The sequence below is a fragment of the Grammomys surdaster genome, unplaced genomic scaffold (genome assembly GCF_004785775.1).
Source record: "Grammomys surdaster isolate TR1022 unplaced genomic scaffold, NIH_TR_1.0 126063, whole genome shotgun sequence".
NCBI lineage: Eukaryota > Metazoa > Chordata > Mammalia > Rodentia > Muridae > Grammomys > Grammomys surdaster.
The window spans coordinates 1,265,372-1,281,526 of record NW_021620873.1 but is presented as its reverse complement, the minus strand read 5'-3'; the positions used below and the strand labels follow the sequence as shown (position 1 = coordinate 1,281,526).

Below are 16,155 nucleotides of genomic sequence, written 5' to 3'. Positions count from 1 at the left end.
GTGTGTGTGTATGTGTGTGTGTGTATGTGTGTGTGTGTGTGTGTAGGCCAGAGATTGACAACAAGTGTTTTCCTCTCCTCATTAGCTCTCTACCTTAGTTTTCTGACACTGGGCTTCTCACTGAATCTAGAACTTGCTGATTCAGCTATGCTGACCAGCTAGCAATCCCTAGGGATCCTCCCTCCCTCCCTCCCTTCCTCCCTCCCTCCATCCCTTCCTCCCTCCCTCCATCCTTCCCCCCACCCCTCCCTCCCTCCCTCCCTCCCTCCCTCCCTCCCTCCCTCCCTCCCTCCTGGTACTGGGAGTACAGGGGTAGGTACAGAAGCACCCGGTTTCTTTACGTGGGTTCTGGGGATCAAACACAGGTCCTCAGGCTTGCATCTTGAATGATCTAACTCACACAGGGAGGATATTGTTGTTATTCTATTTCCCAACTGAGATGTTTAGTAACTGACCCAAGATCACACAGCTAGTTAGCAGTGGAGTTGGGAGAATGGCCCAGTGGTTTAGTTTCCTGGTGACTGTAAGGAATGGCTAAGGTTTAACAAGCTGACCATGTGGTTTCACCTGAACCCCGCCACTCAGCTCCAGTCAAGGGTTGTAAAAGAGGAATGTGGGCTTCTAGTCCTGCTGATCTTCTGATTTTTTTTCTTTTTCCTTTTAAAACAGAAATCCAGAGTTCAGAACAAAACTCCCAGATTATTTTATATAATTTATTTTTATTTTATGCACACTGTTGTTTTACCTGTGTGTATATCTGTGAGAGGGTGTCAGATTCCTTGGAACAGATGGCTGTGAGTTGCCATGTATGTGCTGGGAATTGAACCCGTGTCTTCTGGAAGAGCAACCAGTGCTGTTCCAAACTCTCCAGCCCCTTCAAACTCCCCGATTGTTATTCAGAGGTTACTGTGGGTCGCTGTAGGTTGTAGGTGAAGACCAGTTACTGGAGACCTTACAACTGCTGACTCAAACATGAGATGCTGAAAGCTGAGGCTGGTGGCTAGCCCAAGCTAAGTGACACAGCCCAGGCAGAGATGTACAAGGAGGGTGACACTTGGGGGTCTGAAGAGGCTTTGTGGAGCTGGAGTCTGGCCACAGTGACATGTTCAATGGCTACAAGGCAGAGATGTCAAGGATTAGAAAATTCCCAGGCTAGGCCAAGGCAGGACAAGTAGGGAGAAATGACAAACCTTGTCAAGGACTTGGCCACACCCCGTGTGTTGTCTTCATCACCCATGTTCCCTGAAGATAAAGTAGCATTTTCTAGGATGGGATCCAGATTCTTTAGTGATACTTGTGGTGTTGGACCAGATATACCTGAGCATACCTGTACCAAAGAGAGAAGAAGCTGTTACTGAACATGACTCACTAAACATGGCTTCCTGGAAACTAGACGTGTCCCCTAGCCAGAGGGGGGCTGCTCCAGCATATATCTCTCCTGATATCCCAGTGTTTTCATTGGACTTGTGAGGCTCCACTCATTCCTGGGGAGCAGGGAGAGTGACCAATAGTTATGGCTTTAAGAAACAGACCAAAGTTCCAGTGTCAGGTTGCACACCCAGAACCCCTGAACTCATCAGTCACCCTCAGGGTCCCGTATCGCAGAAGGTGACTTTAAATGTATGTGGCCCATTTACAGGAAGAAACTTGTGCATAAAGGACATTTGGAAAACTGGTTATGCAACAGAGCGAGAAGTAGCAAAATCTTAAATCATGTAATTATGATTGCCAAAGGGCAGCCCTGTGGCCCTGGAAACTTCTGGCTTACTTCGATTTTTTTTCTTCAATATTTTTGTGGAGTGTTATTGAGAACATTCTTTGAGACGTTCTGTGTCATCTTACAAGCTTTCTCTCATCACCTCTGGACACCATAGGCCTGTCTTTATTTACGTATTTATTTTAGAGCTGGAGTTTCCAGTATCTCAGGCTACCCCCTGAACTTTAGATAGTCAAAGAGGATGGCATTTCAGGCAGGTATCACCACCCCTGACCCAGGCCTGGCTGCTGCTGTGTGTCCTAGGCTAGCATTCATGGACTGAGCCACATCCCCAGCCCTCCAGAGTTGTTTTTCAGAATTGTAGCTTTCTGTTTTCAGGAAGTAGTAGGTCCTTTCTGTAAATTGATTAGATTTAAAACAGAGATGGTTAATGAAAAATGGGAGGAGTGCATGGCATATCTGTCACTGTCATCCCTGTCCTTGGGTTCTGGGTTGAACACAGGCATCCAGCCCCAGTCCCCAACTCTGGGTGACTTTAACAGTTGGAATTTCCAACTTATATCGACATTTACCTTGAAGCAGAGGGGCAAAGAAGAAAGTAACTTTCTCAAGGAAACAATTGCTCTTCTGCCCCGGGGGATAGTTCCCTCCCAGGAGGGGGAGCCCCCAAGAGTCTGCACAGAAGTGGCTGCTTTTATTGCCTTCCTGTTTATGGTGAGAAGTAGGCAGCCTAGGAGCCAGGTTGTCTCCTGAACAGCTGGCCAGTCTTTCTGGAAGGCAGTGGGAGTGGGACGGGTCCTCCGGCCATGCTGCATTGAGATACTTTGTTTCACAGTAGCATCTCTGGACATTTTGCTTCTCTCCAAACCAGCTGATGCAATGCAAGTTGTCTTGGTTTGATGTGTGTAACTCTGGGAATCGGTGTGTACAATTTGGGCCTGATCTCAGCTCTGACGCTGGATAGCTGTGTGATTTTAGTTGAGCCAGTGTGTCTCTGAGCCTCATTTATATTGGTAAACCTCCCTCAGTGTTATTTGGGAGAATGCACAGACCCATGTGTCTGGCGTGTGGTAAATGTCAATATGAGTTTACTGCTAAGATCTTTCATCTTCCTCCCAGAGTCAGCCTGAGGCCACAGGGCTGTGGGTGGGGGGCTGTGGGTGGGTGTGGAGTGGGGATGGAGAGGAACCTGGCTATAGGCTTTGGAATGCTCCCTGACTGGGCACACCAAGCATTCTGCCTCCCAGGGAATGCAGGCTGTGATGGTCCACACAGTGCCTAACTAAGATGAAGAACATGATGTTAGGACAGCGGGAGAAATCAATAAACTATAATTATCAAGAACAGTGTCTGTGGGGTTGGGGGTGGGGACAGACACAGAGATGGGAGGGGCGGGAGATGCCAGAGGGAGAGCAAGATACACTGACAGATTCTGAAGCGAGCAGCAGAGGAAACAAATGGGAAGAAGGGAGTTGTGGCTGCTTGGCCTCTTGGTTGGAGGGACTCAGGGTGGGCAGAACATAGATGTGGTCCAGGGACAAAAGTAGGAGAGCCCAAGTATAGTAGCTAGAAAGGATGCTGCAGATCCCGGATGTAGGGATCCACTTACAGCCTCTAACTCATGAATTTAATCTTGCTTAGATACTGAACCAACAGAGACCAGAACATGTTAAGTTAAACATACCAGGTTCATCATCACCCTGGAACTGGCTGTGCCTCTTCCTATCACCCACACAGGCCTGTTTTCCTGCCTGGAGCCCACCTGTAAGGCTCTTGCCATACTCGTACCTGCAGGCTATTCAAGGATACAGCCAGCCTGGAGCTGATAGTTTTTGCTTCTTTTCTAATACTTCATTTTTTTTAAAGGAACAGTTTAATGTTTCCAGCAAAATTGAGAGGCGGGCACAGAGGTTTCCCACATGCACCAGCCTTACATATGACCAGATTGCTTTTTAAGTCTACTGTTGCCCTGATGCCTAACATTTGCCATTTGTATGTCATCCTTGGGGAGGGATTGCTGACTATGTGGGTTCCCTGGGCACCTTTCCTCTCGTTTAGCTGGGTTTTCTTTACCAGCCCACCTTCTGTACTGTTCAAGGTGGAACCTGCAGGTGCTCTTGAGTCTGTGCAAAAACACTCCTAGGAATGTGTATAATCTTCAAGGATAATGCGCGCCTGGTCTATTTTGTCCTGTTTGTTTGTTTGTTTTGTTTTGTTTTGGTGGTCCCAGAGACTGAACCTATGGCTTCATTCATTCCAAGCAAACATTTTACCACTGAGTTCCATCCCTAGCCCTCTCCTTGTGGTTTATTTGGAAACAAGATCGTAGTAATTTGTCCATGCTGGCCTTGAACTCATTCTGAAACCCAGGTACCCTCCCCTCCTTCAGCCTCTAGAAGAGCAGTTCTCAACCTGTGGGTTGCAACCCCTTTGGGTCTCAAATGACTCTTTCACAGGGGTCACCCACGACTATCGGAAAACACAGATATTTACATTATGATTCACAACAGTAGAAAAACAGTTGTGAAGTAGCAATGGAAATAATTTTATTGTTGGGATCACCACAGCATGAGGAGCTATATTAAAAGGTTGCAGTGCTAAGAAGGTTGGGAACCACTGCTCTAGAGTATCAGGATTTAAAAGATGTGCTCCAACAGGTCTGCCTGCTCTCCGTCCCCCCACCCCTCATAGATCTGGGGATGGAACCCAGAGTCTGGTGCACACAGGACAACCGATCTCTGGCTGAGTTACAATCCAGCTCTGGAGGGAATTTTTTATTCAGTGTAAATATTCAAGCAAAGTTGGTTTACATTTGGGCTTTGCTATGTTCAGGCACTGGGCTCGAAGTTTCCACATGCATTAGTTCCTTAATAGAGTTCATCTCCACAGCATCCAAGAGAACAATGTCTAGTCCCATTTGTGAATTTGAGTGGTTGATGGAGACATCCCAGCATCTCCCCGTCTTATAGAGAGGAGGAGCTTAGTGGATGTCCAAGCAGCAGTGTGTGACACTGTGTCACATAGTGTCATCACACCTTTTCCAGTGAGGAAGCTGGGGGAGATTGCCTTCCAAGACATCCCAAGGCCAACAGCAATGAAGAACCCCATCAGGGTTCCATCAGGTCTCCAGAGAACAAGTTGAAGAGGACAAAAGGAAAGACTCCTGTAAAACCTACTCTGTGTTGGGAGTGTCCAGGGACAGTGGTGGTCTTATATGAGCTTCCTGGCTGCCCCTGCCACTGTCTGACTTGATACCTCCCTTCTCCAGCTCTGGGCTACATGTTTTACAAAAGTGCCAGCTTCCTCATTGGAACCATATGGCTTGCCAGCTTCATCATTGGAACCATATGGCTTGCCAGCTTCAGAGAGGCAGAAGGCAGGAGAAAGGACCAGTCCAGGGTAGGATCCATCTCGACCTGCTCAGTTCTAACAACTCCTGACTGCTCTCTCAATATTCTTTTTCAGGCATACACTGCCCAGGGACATTCTTTCCTGGGAGCAGAAGGAAGGATCCATCTGTCCAAGCACTTGGTCATCTTCAGTGCTGGTGCCAGGATCCTTCCTTCCGTCATATTTCCTGTATACACAAAAGGTCAGATGAGGGAAGCCCCCTCTCCCTGAGCCCTACACAGGGCACAGACTCTAATTCTGTAACTGACTTGCCTTTTAGAAGAGACATTTTATTTGTAACTTTGTTTCTGTTTTTAAGTTACTGCAAATTGACTTCTGACCTTGGGCAAAGGCAGGAGGGAACTTCCTCTCAGTCTTATCTTTTTTTGTTTTGTGTTTTTGTTTTACACTATAAAACTGCCAGGAGGCTTAATTTGGATACAATGAGCCAGATAGGAGAAACCTAACCTCCCGGGTGCACACCCTGTACCACTTTTCTCTTCTAATTACAGCTCCACATTTTCACTTAGAAAGTTATTTTCCTACTTGACAAGCTGTAGATAAAGGATGGTTAAAAAAAAAAAAAGCGATGTATGTTTTTCATTCTAAGGGAAGAAGGAAGATGATAGAGTAGGGATCTGGTACAAGAATCCCCTCAGCTTGGCCCATTTCATTCTACCCCAGGGCTCAGGCTCAGGTAAGGGGCCACGTTTCTCCCCCTTTTTTTCTGCTTAGTTCCCAGTCTGTCTGATATTACATCACATTCCAAAACAAGAACTTGATATTCATGTGTTTTCTTCCTGACTTTGGGTCAAAGAGAAGTCTTGAGTAATGTAGGGAAAAATCATGTAAACAGTGACTTCCATCACTACTTTTTGATCCCTGTCTTCTTCACCCTTCAGCACCAGCAAAAGAGTAAGACTGGGTGGCAGGGTCAATGATCTGGGGGGGAAGGAAGTCTGGGAAGTCGTTTTCCTAGGTAGAACCTGGGTCTGAACTTAGACTCCCCACATCAAGATGAAGATGAGCCCTCTACCTTTTTTGATATTGAGTTGGACGTCTGAAGACCAGTAAGAGCTTCCATTCATGATTTTTTAGATATTTATAAAGTGCATGGCTGCTGGATCTGAGAGACAAAGAAGAGAACTCCAATTATTTATTTTCCTGGAATATATTAATCTGACATAATATCCCATGGGAACTGGACAGAGAGACTTGGTGGGAACACTCCTGCTGCTGTTCTTCTGGACATTGGTTTTCTGTTTGGACTGGTAAATTTTCTCCCATTTTTCTAGGCACACCTTATTCTCTTTTCCATGTTTCAATGTGTGTAGCAAAATGTGTGCATGAGAGCCGTGTTGCTTTACTTTTTCTTTCTTGTCAAGATTTTACATCTCTGCCTAAAATTCAGAGGGATTTCTCTGCAGGTTTGGACTGCCTGTGCTGCCTTCTTACTAGCTAACCAGCTCATGCTCCTCTCTGGCCTCCTTTAAAAGCCCTACTGTGGTCTGTCTCCTAAAGGGCACCTGGTGTGGCTTTGATACAAAGTTTTAAGCTTGCCCCAAGTTCCAAGAACAGTTCCATCCTAATGGCCCCATGTTTCTCTCTATCTGTTAACAGGGACCAAGTACCTGCTTTCTGGGCTGATTTATGTCTGTATTAGGGAAAACTCTACCAGGGATATAAAATGTGGTGTCCCATGCTTTGAGCCTGATCTTACATGCTATCAGTGATTGCAAGTGCATTTTATAACCCTGTGCCAAATCGAAATCAAGGTGATTTGTGCTTCAATCTCCAGGATAAAATCAGGGCATGCTCTATTGCAGTCTGACCTTCATAGTACCTCTGCTGGTGCAGCTTGCCCATGTGCCTTGGACAATTATTGGAGGCAGCTGAGGAGTGAATCACCAGCTGTATCAGAAGGCTTAACTGCTCATCCTGGAGACTCCCCAGAGATGGATGCTCCTGTGGGCTTTGTAGCACCAAGGTGCTGAAGGAACACCTTGGGACTTCTCCAAGGATCTTTTAAAGCATCTTTGACCTCTCCGGCTCGTCTAAGATGTGAACTCTTACAGCAGGCTGGCAGAAAGGAGTCCCAGAGAAAGCAGACATGCTACAGGCTCTCCCTGCCTTGTACATGGTCCCAAGAGCTCAGCTGACTGCAGGCCAGGGAAGTCACTCAGCTTTTAAATGAGCAGGGACAGGAGAATCACTCTGCTCTCACTCCTATTGTCAACTATTAGTCCTGTTTACATTAGTCACAGAACAAGGTCAGGACTTCCAGAAAGAACCCAAGCGTCCCCTATAAAGTTCCAGTCTAAACTGCACTTCTCCACAGACACGGTACAAGTCTGTGAGGGTTAAAGCTACTTTGAACAGATTTGTGGAGACTGTAGATTTTTAGGATCTCAAATCTCCTTCATGTGGCTGGTCAGAGAGGGTACTTAGGATAAATATTTTTAAGTTAGGGTTTTATGACTATAATCTGAATTTTTCAACTTATATTTAACCCAAACTTCTTTTTAAAGCAATTTCATCTCTTTTGATTTTATACCCTCTCATAGCCTAGGGAGGAGCTCAGATGTCCCTTCAAGTGCCACAGCCTGCTTTGTGAAACCCTTTTAAGATATGCTAATGGATGGGATGATTATTAAGATAAATGCCTGTGTAGGAAACTGGACTTAATTATAATATCTATAATTAGTCGTCGGTCAGCCTAGAAGTTATAATTTATTGTCCCTTAATTTGCCTTTATTACCAAAGATATTTAACTTAAAGGGATTATTTTTAGGAATAGCCTGACTTGAATGGTAAGCATTTAGCGAACTTCAAAACTATTTTTTTTCAAACTTTTCTAAACTCATATATAATTTTAGGAAATAATACACCAGCATGAGGGGGGTTGTTTGTACATGTTAATTAAAAAACTAGAAACACTACTTCATAAGAAGAAACAATAAAGTTTTTTTTTTCTTCCAGACCCTTATTTTTAAAACACCAGGTAAACTTTTATGTTAGGCAGGTTTGAGTTGGGGTACTGAGAATATGATGTTTGCATGGCTGATCTAGTGTCTCTTATTTTTTTTAATATACTATCTATCTGTCTATCTATCTATCTATCTATCTATCTATCTAGTATGCATTGTTGTTTTGCCTACATGTATGTCTTTGTGAAGGGGTCTGATTGGAGTTATAGACAGCTGTGAGCTGCCATGTGGGTGCTGGGAATTAAACCAGGGTCCTCTGGAAAAGCAGCCAGTACTCTTAAGCACTGACCCTTCTCTCCAGTCCCCTCTCTCCAGCCCCTTGAGGTATCTCTCAATTAAACAATTGGTACTCTTCCTTATAGTTGATAATTTGCTCTGAAAATTCAAAAGTGGATCAGTGTTTGCCGGGGCTGCAACTTCTTCCAGGGATGTTCCACACAGCTCAATTGGGCTTCCAGACAAAGGGCCTCTGCACTCTCTCCCCTGACCTCAGCCCTGGCAGGACTCTGGGGTCCTTGGCCACACAGGTATGACATTCTTGCAACTCTTTGTCTCTGAATTAATGTGAGTATTGAAGGAGTCTTGGCCCCCATGTGACATAACAGTATATGCTATCTATTGTGCCTCCCAGGAATCTTTTTAATAAGTACAGCCACATTTTGTCTTCAAGTATGTTAGTCTGAAATATATCCACAGGGATGTGACACGTGGATGTCAGAGACATTCCTCCAGAGATGCAGAAACCACTGTCCCAGAGTGATGGCTGCATTGTCTGCATGAGTAAACCTCTCAAGCTCCCACATCTTCTGGCCGAGATCATCCATGAGCCGCCTGGACAGAACTTTAGATTCCAGTAGGGAGACAAATGCTTCTGTCTCCATTCTCTCTTCCCAGGTGAGAAATGAGCTGTTGCTATTGTTTGGTTTTTGGAAGAGTTTGAGGGTCTCTTTAATAAATCTTCCATTGTTTGGAAAATGTGTTCTTTTATTGAGGTGAAATTGAGAGGAAAGATGGAGAAGCCTTTGAAGATAGATCTCACATCACCCTGTGTGTATGCTGGTGAGGGCTAGACTAAGAGGTCTCCTCTTGGATGAGAGACATGACTGATGCCTTAAAGCTCATGAGATATTTTCTCGTCATTCCTGCAAGGGCGTCTCTGCATAGGAAGCTCTGCTGAGCAGTGGTGTGACCACAGTGCTATTCATGCAGCGAAGAGCACACTGGATGCAGACAACTAAGGGGTTGGTACCACCTAAGAGAGATGGTCTTTGGAAAGCACCGCGAACCAGCAGTTCCGGGGTTAGTGGGTAGCCACTGGCCTGCCGCACACAGATGGAGCTTCAGTCTTCACACCAGGGCTCTATGTGCACCTTAACATTGAAGCCTGGTTCAGATTCCTTTGCTGGGTCAAGGGTCAAGGGACTCACTCCCCAGCAGCTCCAGAGGCTCAGAGCTGCCACTTCCCTTGGAGAATTAGACCCATTGTCCCTAAGCAGCTCACAATGCACAGCTGGCCCCAGCTGGAGAGGTGATCCAAGGAACACTTGGGATGGGGGTTGGGGTCTCTTCATTTCCATCTGGCCTGGCTTAGGCTGTACTGAAGACCACAGCTTTGCTTGGCCTTTCTGTCTCATTCTTGCTGCCCTCTCCCTGGAGCACAACCTCAACGACTTCCAGGTATTCAGCTTTCTGTCTTAGGCTGTGCTGTAGGGACCCCATCCTCTACCCCCAAGTCACGAGACCTCTGGGGAGGGAGAAACAAAAACTCATCTCTAGTCTCCCCAGACCCTCTCCTCCCCCACCCCTACATCCAACAGGCCTATCTCAGATTCCAAAGCACTGATAATCTGATTTCTTTTTCTTCCTCTTTGTCTTCACCACCAGGTAACATTTTTTAGGTTCATTTGTTTTCATTCATGGGTCTGAGTTACAGAACTCTGGCCACGCTGCACCAAAGATGTCAAAATTTGATTCTCAGGGGCTCAGCTTAAAAGTCATACCCAGCCTCTGGTCACACCCAGCCTCTGCAAGATGCCATGAACTTGTGTCAAAACAGGTGTGGTTTAGCCCTGATTGGCACTTGGCTATTGTGTAGACTCTCCTAAGACTAAAGAAAAGGCCTAGCACCACCCTCACCCAACGAGTGGACTAAACCTAGGTGATCTGCTCCTGAGTTCCTGTTCTTAAACTGTAGCCTATCTAAGGGTACATTGGTGGCATCATGTCTGTCACAGTCTTTGGCTACTGAAAATGAGAGCAGTGAAGGTGATTCTTTGTTTAATAGAGTCTACAGTGTGTCTCCTTTTGTTGTTGCTGTTTGCTTGTTTGTTTATTGAGACAGAGTTGATTTCTAGCCTAGGCTAGGCCTCAAACTCTTGATACTTTTGCTTCTGTCTTCCAAATGCTGGCACCACTGGCATGTACCACCAAGGCTAGCCTGTCTATGATTGTCTCTTGATCAGATGGTGACAACAATGACTGTGACCATGGTGACAAAGTTGAGAGAAGGTTTGCACACGGGCTTGGGCTGCAGCTCAGTGGAATGTGATGGTTTACATATACTCGGCCCAGGGCGTGGCACTATTAGAAGGTGTGGCCCTGTTGGAGTAGGTGTGGCCTTTTTGGAGTAAGTGTGTCTCTTTGGGTGTGGGCTTTAAGACCCTCATCCTAACTGCCTGAAGCCCAGCATTCTGCTAGCAGCCTTCAGGTAAAGATATATAACTCTCTCTCTCTCATTTCCTCCTGTACTATGCCTGCCTGAATGCTGTCCTGCTCCCACCTTGATGATAATGGACTGAACCTCTGAACCTGTAAGCCAGCCCCAAATATATGTTGTCCTTTATAAGACGTGCCTTGGTCATGGTGTCTGTTCACAGTAGTAAAACATTAACTAAGACAGGTAGGGAACTTGTCTACCATGTATGAGGCCCCATGTTCAGTCTCTAAGAACCCAATCCCAGAGAACCCAAATTGGAGCAAAACAAAACTTTTGTGTATTTAGACAGCAGAGGATGGTAAATCAGGGACTTCTAGAGTCATCTCCAAACGCTCCTCCCAAGGAGAAAAGAAAAGCAAACAAAAATCATCTGTAACCTAGAATAAGCCTCAGCCTGCAGTTGAGCATGAACAGCCATTGGTCTGTTTTCTGATTGTGTTAGACTGTGTGTTTTTGAACTGTGAGCCAGAAAAATCCTTGTCTCCCCCAAGTTTCTTTTTTTTTCAGGGCATTTTTAGCTCAGAAGCAGGAAAAGAAAGAAAGACACTGGGTGACCTGACCTATATGATGTAATAGAAACACAGATGGGACCTGGAGCCTTGAGTATGACAAGCAGGATCCTAAGTCATCTGCAATAGGCTCCAGGGCTGGAGCAGCAGAGAGGTAGTGTGTGTGTGTGTGTGTGTGTGTGTGTGTGTTCTAAAAAGCTGCCTTTCTTTTCTAGTCATTTTGGATAGTGACTCTGATAATCATTGGAGACCAGACTCTCACTCCATGATAGTGAGTTGAGCTCCCTGGGTCCTGACTGGAGCCCAGTCTTCCTGTGTTCTCTTACCAGGTCCTGACTCTGGGATTCAGAGAGAAGGCTAAATGCTTCTCTGTTGAGTTTTCTGTGGTCAGGGTGCTGCCAAGAAGTATCTAGGAAATTCGAAGACTTTAAAGCCATCTGAGTTTGGTGGTCCACATGCACCATAGGGTGTGCATCAGGCTCTGGGTGATACGGGGTTCACTCTGAGGATAGGTGTTCAGATGGTGGTTCCCCTGACTTGCTGGCCACTTGAAGTCTTGTTTGCTTCAATTTGGTTGGTTAGATTTTTGATAAAATGATATTGGTACCTTGCAGGTTGGAGTGGGTTTTTCATAGAAAATTATGTAAAAGTTGATTAAAAAAAAACCTGCAGGCTACACTGGACTGACCTGTTATTGGCCCTTTGTGCTATTTTCCTACTGGGAGAAAAATAGGCAGAGAGCATGATGCCCTATTTCAAAAGTGGCTTAAAATATGATTTTGAATCCTATGAAATCACTGCTTTGTTATTTCTCCACCTGTAAAGACAATAGCTATGTGCAAGTCGGCCTGCTAAGATATGGTCTGTGCATTCATCTCTTTAGAGGCGTATAGCCAGTTGTAACTATGAATTGTCTGTTACTGTCCTGTGTCTGGTTCCACAGAGAAGCAGGAAGACTGACAGCTGAACCTTTCTTTTTTCTTGGTAGTATTCTGTTCTCTTTGCAGCTGCCACGCACTCCTTTATTTTATACTGTCTACGGCACAGTAGGGGCAGCCTCTGTTACCCAGAAATCCCCCTTTAGAAGAGTGTAGATTTGTTCATTTCCACGTTCAGGCACATCAGTTTGATTTGAGAATTGTCTGGGAGACATACACAGGCATGCATACACACAAAACAAGTGTCAGGCTACAGGCTTTCTTCCCTCGACGGTAGGATGAAGATGTTTTACTTACTGGAACTCAGATGTCACCTGGAAGAATAAGAGGAGGGACTGGAGAAAGGAGAAAGGAGTGGAGGAGGCATGGAGAGGGAGGCAGGTGGTCCCTCTTGGTTATCAAGTGTGATGACTCCCCGAATATGACAATAAATCACGGCAGGAATCAATCTGTCGGGAGGCTACTGCTCCATGCTGATAATGCGTCAATCAATATTTAATGTTTACACTTTAATTAATCCACACACGGGAAGCATTCTTTCAGTGACAAAAATAAAGGGATGAGAAATAAAACACCTTTTATATCAAGGAGTCGCGTGAGTGCATGGCCTGTCTGGGTGGCTTTGATTGGAGCTGTCATTGATCACTGGGAGAGTCTCTGCAGCCTTCTAGTCCCATTTGGATCTCAAGCTGATGTGGGGGAGGGTGCAGAGGTGTCAGAATGCAGCCTGGGAAGATGGGAGATGCTCAGACCTGCTGCGGAGGAGAGGTTCCCTCAGAGACAACATAGAGCCTGGGAGACTATTCAATCACAAGCATTGATGGTGTCTCCCAGAAAAGACTTCCATCCCCAGATGACAATCTATTCCTTTAGTGGAGGCAGGGTGAGCCTCAGAAGCAGTTTCTTCCCTATTTGAAGAGTACAAGGTTGTGTTAGATGCATGGATTTCCAAATCAAGCACTGGGACTGTGGCTTGACATTCTTAGTGCTCTGTTTTCCCCTTTATCAAGGGCTCCTTTAAAAAATACCCATGTCTAGCATTAAAATTATGATTCAACAGTGACTATACAAGACTCAGTGGCTGCAAGTGGCTTTCTACTGCCTTCATACTGCCTTTTGCATTCCCCTCGTGAGATACTTTACAGAAGCCTTCGGGTTGCCTTTTGAGATCTGACAGTCAGTGCTTGGCTCTGACTTGTGACCTTTGTGCCTTTTGCTTGGCTCACCAGTGTCTTCAGGCCTTACAAGCCAATGGGTGGCAAAGGGGACACCTAGAGTTTTGTTTAAAAAGATAGTTTGGTAGATGTTACTGGATTTTGACCTTTGAAACACCCTGAGTATTCATTCTTGAAACAACAAGATTAAGTTTACAGATATAAAAGATAGTGGTTAGGACTGGAGACATTCAGGGTAGGGCAGAAGCATGTTCCTAACATGAACAAGGCCCTGTTTCCAGAGGTAGTGTCTGTAGCAGTATTAAGAAGAGAAACATCAGAGCCATGATTTGGGTTGCCCCTAAAGCAGATCCTAAGATAGGGATTTGAGAAGTCAGGTAAAGGCACTTGCCACTAAGCCAGACAACCTAAGTTTGACTCCTGGGACCTGCACTGTGGAAGAAGAGAAATAACTCTTAAACTTGTTCCTTGACCCAAACAAGAGTGCCATGGGAAGCATTCTGTCATACATATGTGCATGTATGCACACAAAATGAACCAACTTGGTGTAATAGGAAAAGAACATGGGGGGAAGGAAGTGGCCAAAGAAAGAGGAGCCTTCACTGTGGGAATTGCGGTTTAGTCAAAAGAGAACATTCACTTCAGACTTGTATATCAGAAAGAACTAGGGAGCCGTTGTATACCAAATCACCTCAGGCTTGTGGTTTCATCTAGGGGTGTTGATGACACACCTCCTCCTACTCCCCAGGGCAGAAATGGTCCAGCAGATTCTGCTCCTCTTTCCAGCAACATCAGAGGCCTGCTCAATGGAGAAAGGCGCATGTCACCTGTCATGACAAAACAGAAGAGTAATGATTGGCATCCACTGATTGTGACGTATTTGTAGACAACTCCAGATGTTATTAGGCCTAATTGTTTCAAATATTTTTTCTATTGTCTTCATCCGTCCTGCTGTGTTGTCATTCCTTTCTGTGCTGGAGGAAGAAGGCCACATGCATGATCAGAGCATGTATGTCAGCTTATGTTGTGCTGCTGTGATAAAGTATCAGAGACTGGTGGTTTTATTGAGGTCAGCCGGCCCCAGTTCTAAAGGTTTAAGACCATGCTGTTGGTATATGAATGGTTCTGGTGAAAGCCTCACAGATAGCATCAAGACACAAGGAAGTTTGGCATGGGCCTCAGACCTGTCATTAGTACTTGGAAGGCTGAGGATCACTTCAAATGTGAAGTCAGCAAGGGTTTACATAGTGAGTCCTAGACTAGCCTGGGCTATAGGGTGAGACTCTGCCTCAGAACAAAACTCCAAATAAAACAAAAACCCAAACCAAATGACAACACATACCCCTCCAAAACCAACCAGCCAACCAAACAAACAAAAACAAAATGAAGTCAACCAAACAGCTAGCTGGTCGACCAGATAACCATCCAACTGGAAATATGTATAAATTACCTTTGAGTGCTAGTACACCCAAAAGAAAAGCACAATATTCCTAGTGAAGACCTAATTACCTGTGACACAGCCCTCAGTGTCTCCAGGTTCTACCACCTGTCACCACCACAGTGAGACCTGATTCTAGCACATGACTGTTTGGGGGGGTCAAGTCATGAAGTAGTTTAGGGGTCATGTGTAAAGTTCCTAGGACAAGGTGTTCACTGAGACACAGGGAACCTGAGACTGGTGGAGCAGCCAGTGGATTCACAACTCTTAGGGGAACCCTATTCTTTGAAAATCCTTTCTTCTTCCTTTCTGTTTCCATCAGACTTGACTGTATCTGAGCAAAGCAAATTCTCACATGACTCGGTTCTTAGACTTTTATAAAGTCTGCTTTATAATGCAGAAACCACACTGCACCCCAACAGCTGAAACCAGCGAATCCTGTACTAAAGATGATTCATGTAGATTATAAACTACAGTCATCCAATGCAGATATTTTAATCTTCCTTCTTTCCTACATTTAAACTGCACGTGACCCTCTCAAGTTCCTTTGCAGCTCACTACATTTATTTTCCCGGCATGCATCACTGACTATATTTCTAATTGGATGGGTAGAATTAAAACTTTTTAAAGATCCTGTTACAGGAAGCTGGTCTAGCCTCTGTCATTTTGAATAGTAGGGGTGCTATGAAGACTTTGGATACAGATAATAGCCTGAGCTTTGCTAATGAGAAAAGGAACCAAGGAAGGGTTACTGGCTGGCCCAGGGCATCTCTGGTGACCACTGGAAAAGCTCCCTGTGAACCTGCCATTTGCCAGGGTCTTGGTATAACCAGAAGTCCTGCAGTGTAAACTCACTGTCTAGTAAATGTCTTTGGTTCTTGCTTTAGCACTGAGGCAAAATACTGTCTTCTTCTACACACTCTACATTGTGAGAGAAACTCTTAGAAAGATTTTAATCCTGCTATTTGACTTTGCTTCTCAGAAGGTATTTGGAAACATCTGGAGTCAGAATGGTAAGGAGCCACAGATCTCTGGTGCATAGAGACAGATGGACCCTCAACATCACCTACAGTGGTGCACCTGGCAACGATAACCCAAACATCCATTGGAAAAAAAAAAGGATGTTGAAGATTAGTCCCAGGTAGCCTTGTTAGTTATTCTTCCTATTGGTATCCATCTCTGTCAGTGCCCAGTAATGCCCTGTATTGACTTAGTACACACACATGTACACACACACACACACACACACACACCCCTTTTGGGGTGATCCTCTGGAGACTGATCC

At 45.2% G+C, this 16,155-nt stretch overlaps 1 long non-coding RNA gene across 1 annotated transcript in view; it reads left to right on the top strand.

Annotated features, from left to right (window-relative positions):
- The window catches only part of LOC114610907, a 9,064-nt gene extending 4,203 nt beyond the window's left edge, over nucleotides 1-4,861 (top strand). The window contains exon 3 of the long non-coding RNA XR_003709749.1: nucleotides 4,762-4,861. This is a non-coding gene — a long non-coding RNA (uncharacterized LOC114610907). The remainder of the gene's footprint in view (nucleotides 1-4,761) is intronic.
- Nucleotides 4,862-16,155: the final 11,294 nt, after the last annotated feature.